Source organism: Nuphar pumila, chromosome 2, assembly GCF_984573655.1.
Source record: "Nuphar pumila chromosome 2, dmNupPumi1.hap1.1, whole genome shotgun sequence".
In the NCBI taxonomy this organism is placed as follows: Eukaryota; Viridiplantae; Streptophyta; class Magnoliopsida; order Nymphaeales; family Nymphaeaceae; genus Nuphar; species Nuphar pumila.
Window position 1 is genome coordinate 122563525 of NC_143250.1, and position 9155 is coordinate 122572679.

At 41.8% G+C, this 9155-nt stretch overlaps 1 long non-coding RNA gene across 1 annotated transcript; it reads left to right on the plus strand.

Annotated features, from left to right (window-relative positions):
* Nucleotides 1–301: 301 nt before the first annotated feature.
* On the plus strand, nucleotides 302–1961 carry LOC149846973 (uncharacterized). The gene is made up of 2 exons (XR_016430578.1): nucleotides 302–420; nucleotides 1717–1961. It is a non-coding gene; the product is annotated as an uncharacterized LOC149846973 (long non-coding RNA).
* The last annotated feature ends 7194 nt before the right edge of the window (nucleotides 1962–9155 follow it).

A 9155-nucleotide genomic window follows, 5' to 3' on the forward strand; every position in this document is an offset into this window, starting at 1 on the left:
AAGACCAGACCTGGACCATACCTAGATCCAATTGGATCCGGATCATGACAGAATTTATCTGAATCAGACCATACTGAAAACCAAATGGATTTGGGTCCAATCCAACTGGGTCAGATCCGAGACCTGTTGTTTGGATCAGACCTAGACCCAGAACCCAAATGGGTCCATGTCTGGTTTGAACCCTCAGAACGGGATCGGTCTGCCTCAAGGATCGGGTCCAAATGCCGGGTCCAAATCTGGTCCCGATCCGCCCGGACCAGGGGCCATTAAAAAAAAACAAATAATGCCTTTCCACCGGTGAAAACAGCGGCACCTTATTACTGTAAAGGAATGCCGCCGCTCTCCCGTTTCAGGGGACGACACCGGCGAAGGTCACCCCCCCTCCCGGCGACGACCCCCCAACGAAAACCCCTAGCAAAGGTAAGGGTTTACTGGTTTTATTTTTCGTGTTGCTCTCTCCACCGGTGGCTGATCATGACTGTCGGTCGCCAACCAAGGCAGCTGACCCCGATGGTCGGTCGATGGCGACGGCGACCGCCGTCAGCTACCACTGCCCTCCCGACGAAAGCAAAGGGGAAGAAACCCCTGCCTATGCTGTAAAATAGAGTTGCCACCCTACCACTTGCAAAGGACGACTTCGGCGAGGCCGATCGGCTCCCTGCTCCCCCTTCCATCCCCGGCGTATGCTGGTTTCTGTGAAGGGTACCAGTGAAGCCAGGCCTCCCCCCCCCCCCTGCGATTCAGAAATCATCCTCTACAATAGGGGGGACAGCGTCTGTGAAAACCGTCGGCGAAGGCGACTGGGAAGGCCGACGACGGCAATCGGCACCCTCCCCTGCTTCAACAGCCGGATGGCCAGTACACTGCCGCCGGGGCTACTGTCGCCACCGGTGGCCTGCCGTCGCTTGCCCGGCCGGCGAGGATAGGCGATGGCGATGGCGCTGACGAACCCATCGTCTACCTCTGTACAGGCAAAAAAATCGGTAGCAGACGGTGATTACTTCATGCCGGCCCCATTCCTACTACTCGACATCACCGGCGGCGACTGCCGCTAGTGACGGTGACTCCCTATCATCAGTCAGCCTCTGTCAGCAGCACTCGAAAGGGCGAAAGCCACTCCATGAGGATTCTGCCGCCCGCGAGTCCTTTGACCCTTGTGCCACTTAGCTTCAGGTAGCATATTGGGTCCGCTGGCCGAGCGCGTCACCCGAGTAGGCTGCACCTGCTGAAAGCAAGCCTACAGGCTACAGCGACGATGGATGGTAGAAATAATGCCGACAATAGATTCGGTGAGCATGGAAAGAACGCTGCCGACGCACCCACACGTGCACCAGAATGCGCGGTGTGGGTGCATAACCCAATGTGGCGTATTTTTAAAACATAATTGAAATGTAAAAATGATATATACCCGTAGACGCCGGGGACGAAGTGACTTGCTGGTGCTCGGTATTTTCCTCAGCCTATCAAGTCCCCGATGAGCCCAAGCCTTCAAGTGTGGATGATGAGACTCTGAACCTAATGGGAAAAACTAAGACAAACTTTTCTGATTAATTTTCACTAATTGCCCACTCACTCCTTCATTAGTGCCAAAATAACCCAAACCCAAATACCCAACAAGTCTCTCCATCAACAATCTATAGAACACTAATTAACTAAATGTTTTGACAAAGATACAGTTTTAGGTGTCTTTCTAAAACAGTTTTTTTTTATCAATAGAGGTTCCATGGATACTAACACTTGAGGCAGAGAGGCAGGCCTAGGGCGGTGGTTGACGGCTGTGGTAGACAGAACTGGCAGTGGTAGACAGAGCTGCGAAAAACGTTGTTGCTGAAGAGAGGGGAAAGGAAGGAAAAAGTGAAAATGGAAAACCCTTATTTTCACTTTAAGTATTATCTATTCTAGCTGTTGAATCTATTGTAGATCCAACTATAAGAAATTTTAAATACTCTTAAGCGCCTAAATTTTAAGTACACCTCTCTCTCTCTCTCTTTCTCTCTCTCTCTCTCTCTATATATATATATATATACCAGAATTCTAGCCATTTTTTAGCCAGCCATGGGTCAAAAAATGGCTAGCCCAATATAAAAAATAAGTCTGAGAGATAGTCAATGTAAAAAGTTGAGATCATATGAATTCCACTTATTAATAATTTTGAATTCAACGGGCATACCTCAGTAGCTCAAACATTTTTGTAGAACAATGCATGAAAATATATAATACTTTGATAGTATATACGCATAATTTAATAAGGAGAAATTTTATATATTTAAACTAGTTTAGAATGCCACACGGCACAGGAGAAACCTTCATATGCTATGAACCTGTTCATATTGGCTCCGGTTCTCAATGGAACCTGCTTCTACCGGTGGAGTCGGTACCAGGAGTCCTTCACATGGCAAGGGTGTAGATCTGGTCCGCAGAGCATTTCTCTTTGGGATGACCACCGTCCATCAGTTCCTCGCCACCATCCCTTGTGTAAGTGACGGGACGGCATCCATGACGTCATCATCAGATGCTTGGTGGCAGCTGTGATACGGGATATCACCAGAGAATAGATGCCCCATATCACAGCTGCGCCCTTAAACAGCAAATAGATCACTGATGACGTGGCAAAGAGTGGAACGATCATTATCAAGTTGTGGAAGCACCCCCTTAAAAAACGCCGACATTGGTGTTTGACACGTGCTTCTTTCATCCCACGAAATGTGACCATTGTCAAACCCAAACTTTTCTTTCTGACCAAGGAAACTTTTTACTGGGGTGTCAACGGGCCTGGTTTAAACTCTACAGGGTCCAGGTACTTGGTTTTATAAATTCATGAACCCGAACGTTTGGACCCGATTAAGACCTTAGTTTGGACCCGAACGTTTTATAAATTCATGAACCTGGATATAGTTTGTAAAATTTTCTATCATATCTGGACCCAACCCGAGTTTCGATTAAGACCCGTAATTTTTCAATGCAAAAATGATAATAAAAAAATGTGGTTTTACCGGATATAGTCTGAGTTTGGTTCATGTAGTTCTTATAGTGTCTGTGTATGGTTTTTCTTGTAATAGACCCGATTAGTTTCTGGTCTGGACTTGATACCATACCCAAAAATCTGGTCTAAGTCTAGTTTTACCCCAAACCCAACCCATGACACTACCTACTTTCTCTTCAAAAGAATTTCATGAAAAATAAAGAGATCTTTGATTCTTTGGTGGAATTTATGGGCGTGGTAGAAATGGTGTCATGTTTTAAGAGAACTAAACCAAATAAGATGAAGCTCCAAAGGGGCTTTGGTGTGGTGGGATTTGGATAGGCCATTATGCAGGCAGTTTAGGTTCATATCAGATGGATGCTGTTTCTTAGGCAAGCGAAAGCTGTTAGAAAAGTTTTAAAATATAAAATCTTGGTGATTTTTGTTTTCCACCAAAAGTGCCTTGAAAATATTTAGTCTCATCTCTAAGAAAGAAGTTTTTCAAGTGATTTAAATAAAGGGTTTGTTATCTATTCTTTAGTTTGGTAAGTCTTGAGTCTTTAGTGTGAAAAAGGTCATCTATTTTTGCGTGATTCTCTTGAGGTTCAACCATAGTTGTATCTTGAGAACTCAATCGTAAAAAACCCCTTTTCGCATTCTCGAATTTTTTGAAATAAAGTGATTAAAGTTTTAAAGATAGCGATATTAAGAACTTAAGCTTGAAATCTCCATTTCTTTGTATCCTTATTTGTCACCTGTTTGAGATCCTTTGAGAGCATTAAGCTTAAGCTCGTGGAGTTTTATGCTGGTAGAACAGTGGCCGTAAGCACGGCAGGCAGAGCCAACAGGGTCACGGTTAGGTCTATCTGAGTTGGTAAATATAAAAAAAAAAAAATCAGATTGATATACCCATCAATCTCCGTTGATGGGTCATATCACCTGATCCATTCTCTGTGAAGAAGCCGTCACTGATGACGTGTCCAAAAGTGGAACAGTCGTTATTGGATTGGTGCACGTTGGTGTCTCCACGAATCTTCAAATCCCCCACGGGATTAAGAATAGTCGTCACCGATGACACACGCATTTATTTGTTTTGTTTTGTTTTTGGGTTTTTATCTAATGAAATGAGACACGCATTGTCAAATGTCAATTCAAAACTTGGTGAGCAAGCCACCTCTCCCACACCCTATAAATTGTCACCTAGCCTAACAATCGTTCAGGCTCTTTCGAGATTAATCTTGAAGAAGAAGATAAGATGGCGTCCATGTTTACAGGCAGCTTGGCGGAAGTCTACGTGATGCAGAAGCTCTACAAAGAGAAGATGAAGCACCAAGTTCAAGAAGAAGAGGCCGCAAAGAGTCGGGCAGGAGAGGTTGGCGCTTCCCGCAAGAACAAATCAGCCTTTAAGCTTTTCCGTCTGAAGAAGAAGGTCCATCCCAATAGTTTGCAGCCGTCGGATCCTCCCTCTAATTCTACCTACGTACAGGATTCTTTGTGATCGTTTGAAATGTTTTTTTGGGTAGCTGGGTTTATGCAAATTCTTTTTCTCATATTCTTTTTTTTTTCATTGCATCGGTTGAATAAGATATTATAGTTATTATTCACCTATTTATGTATACAATCCGACTTTGTTTAATTGTTTGCGTGTAAATGCACATCCAATTAAGATAAAAAATAGTTAATTCAATAAAGAGCTTTTCTTCTTCCTCCGTATCTTCGCCCCCGATGATTCACTGAATCCCACGTCTGTGTTCGGGAAATCGAATGAGCGTCACGTATTCATGCACATGGGGCTCGTATTCCCGTGTATGTTGACATAACTTTAATCACCCTTACTTATTTTGCTTGCCCTGAAATGACGGTTCAAGAAAATGACAAAAATATCCTTCATTCAAAAGTTGTGAAACGACGGGTCGAGAAAAGGACAAAAAAGTCCTCCATCTAGAAAGTTTGATGTTAACCATTTAAAGTGAAAACGTTCTCTATTCATTAAACTCCTGCGCCATCTGCTGTAACAGTTGCTCCCATTATCAACCATTCATCTTTAGTCGAGCTTTCCGCCTTGTTTTTTATCCTGTTGTACAACACACGGTCACCTTCTCGTGCCTGCCTTGTGTTACAAAACATTCCAGTGTCTTCTCTTCATTTTTGTTGTCGTTAAGCATTATGGAAGAAAGCAATGATGCACAAACATTCCAACCAGTGCCATTAAGACAGTGTGAGTAGCTTTTCATCTCATCATGCTATCGATGAAGAAGGCATGTCGTCTTGTGTGCCATTAAGGCATTGTTTGGTTATTGCAAGTAGATCTTGTTCTTACGAAGGTTGGAAACTTATCGATATTTGTAAGACGCTGGGACCTGTTGACAAGAATGCTTGTTTGCAGATGCTAGGAAGGGCCTCTTCCCCATCAGGTATCCTACATTCACTCATTATATGCATTGTATCTCAAACCGATGTATTAGTAACAGACTCTCGTTTTTGTGAGATAATATCGATTTGTTTGTTATTATGTTCAAGTTCTTCCTTATCGATTTGTAATTTATTGTGCGATATATTTATCGACCTTTTAGATAGTATGATTTTGTATCATCGAGTTGTAAGTTATTATGCTGAACTGCCGTATCGATTTTCAATATCTTGCGAATCGCTATACATATCGTTTTGTAATATGTATTTGTAAGATATTTGTACACAGACTTTGAAAACGTGTGGGTGAAGAAACACATCGTTACACGCATGGTGGGGCGATTTTCGCATGCATATCGCTGCTCTCGCAGCGACTTTTATTGAACTCGCTTTAGAGCCTCGTGGATATTACGAGAGCGTTATCGTCAACACACATGTACGACATGTGTATTTTATTGGCATGGTGAGCGACAAGTCGATGCTCAGTATAAGCAAACATCAAACCGCACTTGCTTTGATACTTTCATTCATTAAATCGTTGCTTTGACTTGCTTAACCCTAGTGGTATCCGTTGTTATATGCATCCTGATTAAATCGTAGTAAACCTATGCCGCTTGCTAACGCAAATTGATATATTGCTTACAAAACATTCCACTGTTTTCTTTTATTTGTCGTTGTTGTTAGGCATTATGGAAGAAAGTAATTATGCACAAACATTCCAACCAGTTCCATTAAGGCGGCGTGAGTAGCTTCCCATCATCATGCTATCGATGAAGAAGGCATGTTGTCTTGTGTGTCATTAAGGTATTGTTTGGTTATTGCAGGTAGATCTTGTTCTTACGAAGGTTGGAAACTTATCGATATTTGTAAGACGCTGGAACCTGTTGACAAGAATGCTTGTTTGCATATGCTAGGAAGGGCCTCTACCTCATCAGGTATACTACATTCACTTATTATATGCATTGTATCTCAAACCGTTGTATTAGTAACAGACTCTCGTTTTTGTGAGATAATATCGATTTGTTTGCTATTTTGCTGCAAACACAAATTGATATATTGCTTAAAACATTGTTGAGCTTATCATCAGGTTGTAATAAAGACGATGTAGCTCAATCAATCGAAAGATCTGAAGAATTGAATATCTATATTTATGATGCAACTGAAGAATTGAACATCTGCACTAACGATGCACATGAAAAGAAGGGTGCAGGCATTAGACCCACTCTTGACTTGAATATTCCAGTGGAAGAAATGCAATTCAATGATGAGGTAGACTATCATGACAGTGCACATAATAAAAGTGTAGGCACCGGGAATGTACACAGAAGTACACTTGACTTGAATGTTCCAGGAGAAAAAATGCAATTCAATAATGAGGTAGATTTTGATGTCAGTGCACTTAATAAAACCGTAGGAACTGGGAATGTACATGGAATTACACTTGACTCTGTTCCTGTAGAACGAATGCAGTTTAATAACGAGGAAGCTGCATATAAATTTTACAATGATTATGCCTTAAAAGTTGGCTTCAGTGTGAGAAGGTTTTCTTGGTCAAAAAATGCACAGGGTGTCTTGGTTAGAAAGACATATATCTTTTTCAAGCAAGGTTGGAAGAAATCAATGGGAAATCCAACAAGGAGCATGCCAGAATCAAGATGTGGATGTCAGGCGAGATTGGTTTTGAAAAGACATCCGAATGAGAAATTTGTCGTGCGTACTTTAATCAGTGATCATAATCGTGATTTATCTGCATCATTTATGACTCCTATGCTAAGGTCACATCGTAAAGTAACTGTAGCGCATGCTGCAATGGCTTAAATAGCCGATAGCGCTGGCATTGCACCAAGAAAGACATACAATTTGTTTACCCGCATAGATGGTGGTCGCAAAAATGTGTCATTCACACCTTTGGATCTAAGAAACCACTTGAGAAGGAAGAGGACAGACAACATGAAGAACGGAGAAATATGTTGTTTGGTTCGTTACTTACAGAATAAATCAAGCAATGAACATGGTTTCTTTAGTGCAATGAAAGTGGACGAAGATGGATATGCTGTGAATATGTTTTAGGCAGATTCAAAGTCTGGAGTAGATTATGAATGCTTCAATGATGTGCTTGTGTTTGATACTATAGTAAAGATTAATACTGAACAGTGGTCATTTGCGCAGTTTGTGGGAGTGAACCATCACGCACAGAGTTGTATATTAGGCGGTGCTTTTGTGTGTGACCAGACCAAGGAAAGCTTTGAGTGGTTGTTCAGAGTATTTACACAGGCAATGAACGGGAATCATCCTGAAACTGTACTTACAGATGGTGATCACGCAATTGCGGCTGCAGTGCTTCATGTGTGGCCAGATGCACATCATCGCCTATGTTTGTGGCATAGCTTTCAAAATGCAGCAAAGAACATATGACACATATTTAATCAGAATACAGGGTTTGACAAAAAGTTTACAAGGTGTGTACTTCATAGCGTAGACGAGGTCACCTTTAAGTCAGATTGGGACAAAATGATTAAGACATACGACCTTACTGACTGTCTGTGGTTACAAAATTTATATGCAGAAAAAGAGAAGTGGGCATTGGCATATGAAAGATAATACTTTTGTGCAGGTATGATAAGCACACAAAGAGCCGAATCTATGCATGCCACGCTGAAGAAAACTCTGTATTCATGTTTAACAATGTTTCGTTTCATGGAACAATATGAATTATTTGTAGACGGTCTAAGACAGAATGAGCTTAAACAAGACGTGAAATGCTTCAATACACGACCTCTAACTTTTGGCATGAAAATATTAATGTGACCTACAGCTCTGTATACACTAACTGTATTTGAATGGATCAAGAAAAAGGTGTTGCATGTCATGAATTGCAAAATAGAAGGACTCGTGCAAACCGAGAATATGCACAAATACCATATTTTTTGTCAGGGCGAAAAGCATCAAGAAAGGCAAGAAGCACATGTCACATACAATGTTGACAACGGAAGGGTAGAATGTTCGTGCAAAATGTATAAATTCAAAGGTATTCTATGTTGTCATGCATTAAAGGCACTCAATCAAGAGAAGATACAAGAAATACCTGAGTCTTACGTAATGCGAAGATGGACGAGACGCGCGAAGATTGAAATGCTCGTTATGGACAATGCGACTAAATCTGGTGTTGACGAGAAGTGCCACATAGCCTCCTGTTACCAACAACTGTGTAGGTCATTCATGCATGTTGCTGATTTGGCGTCGAGAAGTGAAGAAGGCTATGCATGTGTCAGAAAAGCTGCAACGAAGTTACTTGAAAACGTGGAGTTAATTCACATTAAGTCTGTTGCAGCGAATGAATACCAGCCGAGGATAATGGGATCGAACAACGTAGGTCAAAATCATGTTTCGCTTGACACTCCCGAGAAGTTTCGCCGAAGCGTAAACATTATCTTCAACAAGTCAGTAGTGAACGTTGTTGATTATAATGGACATATTCATGAAGCGAAGGGTATCAAAAGAAAACATGCCTCTAATCGCAGTCGTCGGAGGGCAAAGGGTGCAGTAGAATTGGTTGGCAAGAACAGAACTAAGAAACAACCAACCTGTAATAAAAAATAACAAAGCCCTTCGAATGAACAGGTATGTAAAACATTATGCAGCTTTTCAAATAGCTGCATAACTCGTGTAATGTCTATCCCATTGCGTGAAGCTTGTCAACTAGCTAACTCGTGTAATGTCCATCATGCAGCAATACCCTGCAGAAGTACCACCAAACGTTCAAACCTACATTCCTCCCGACCAG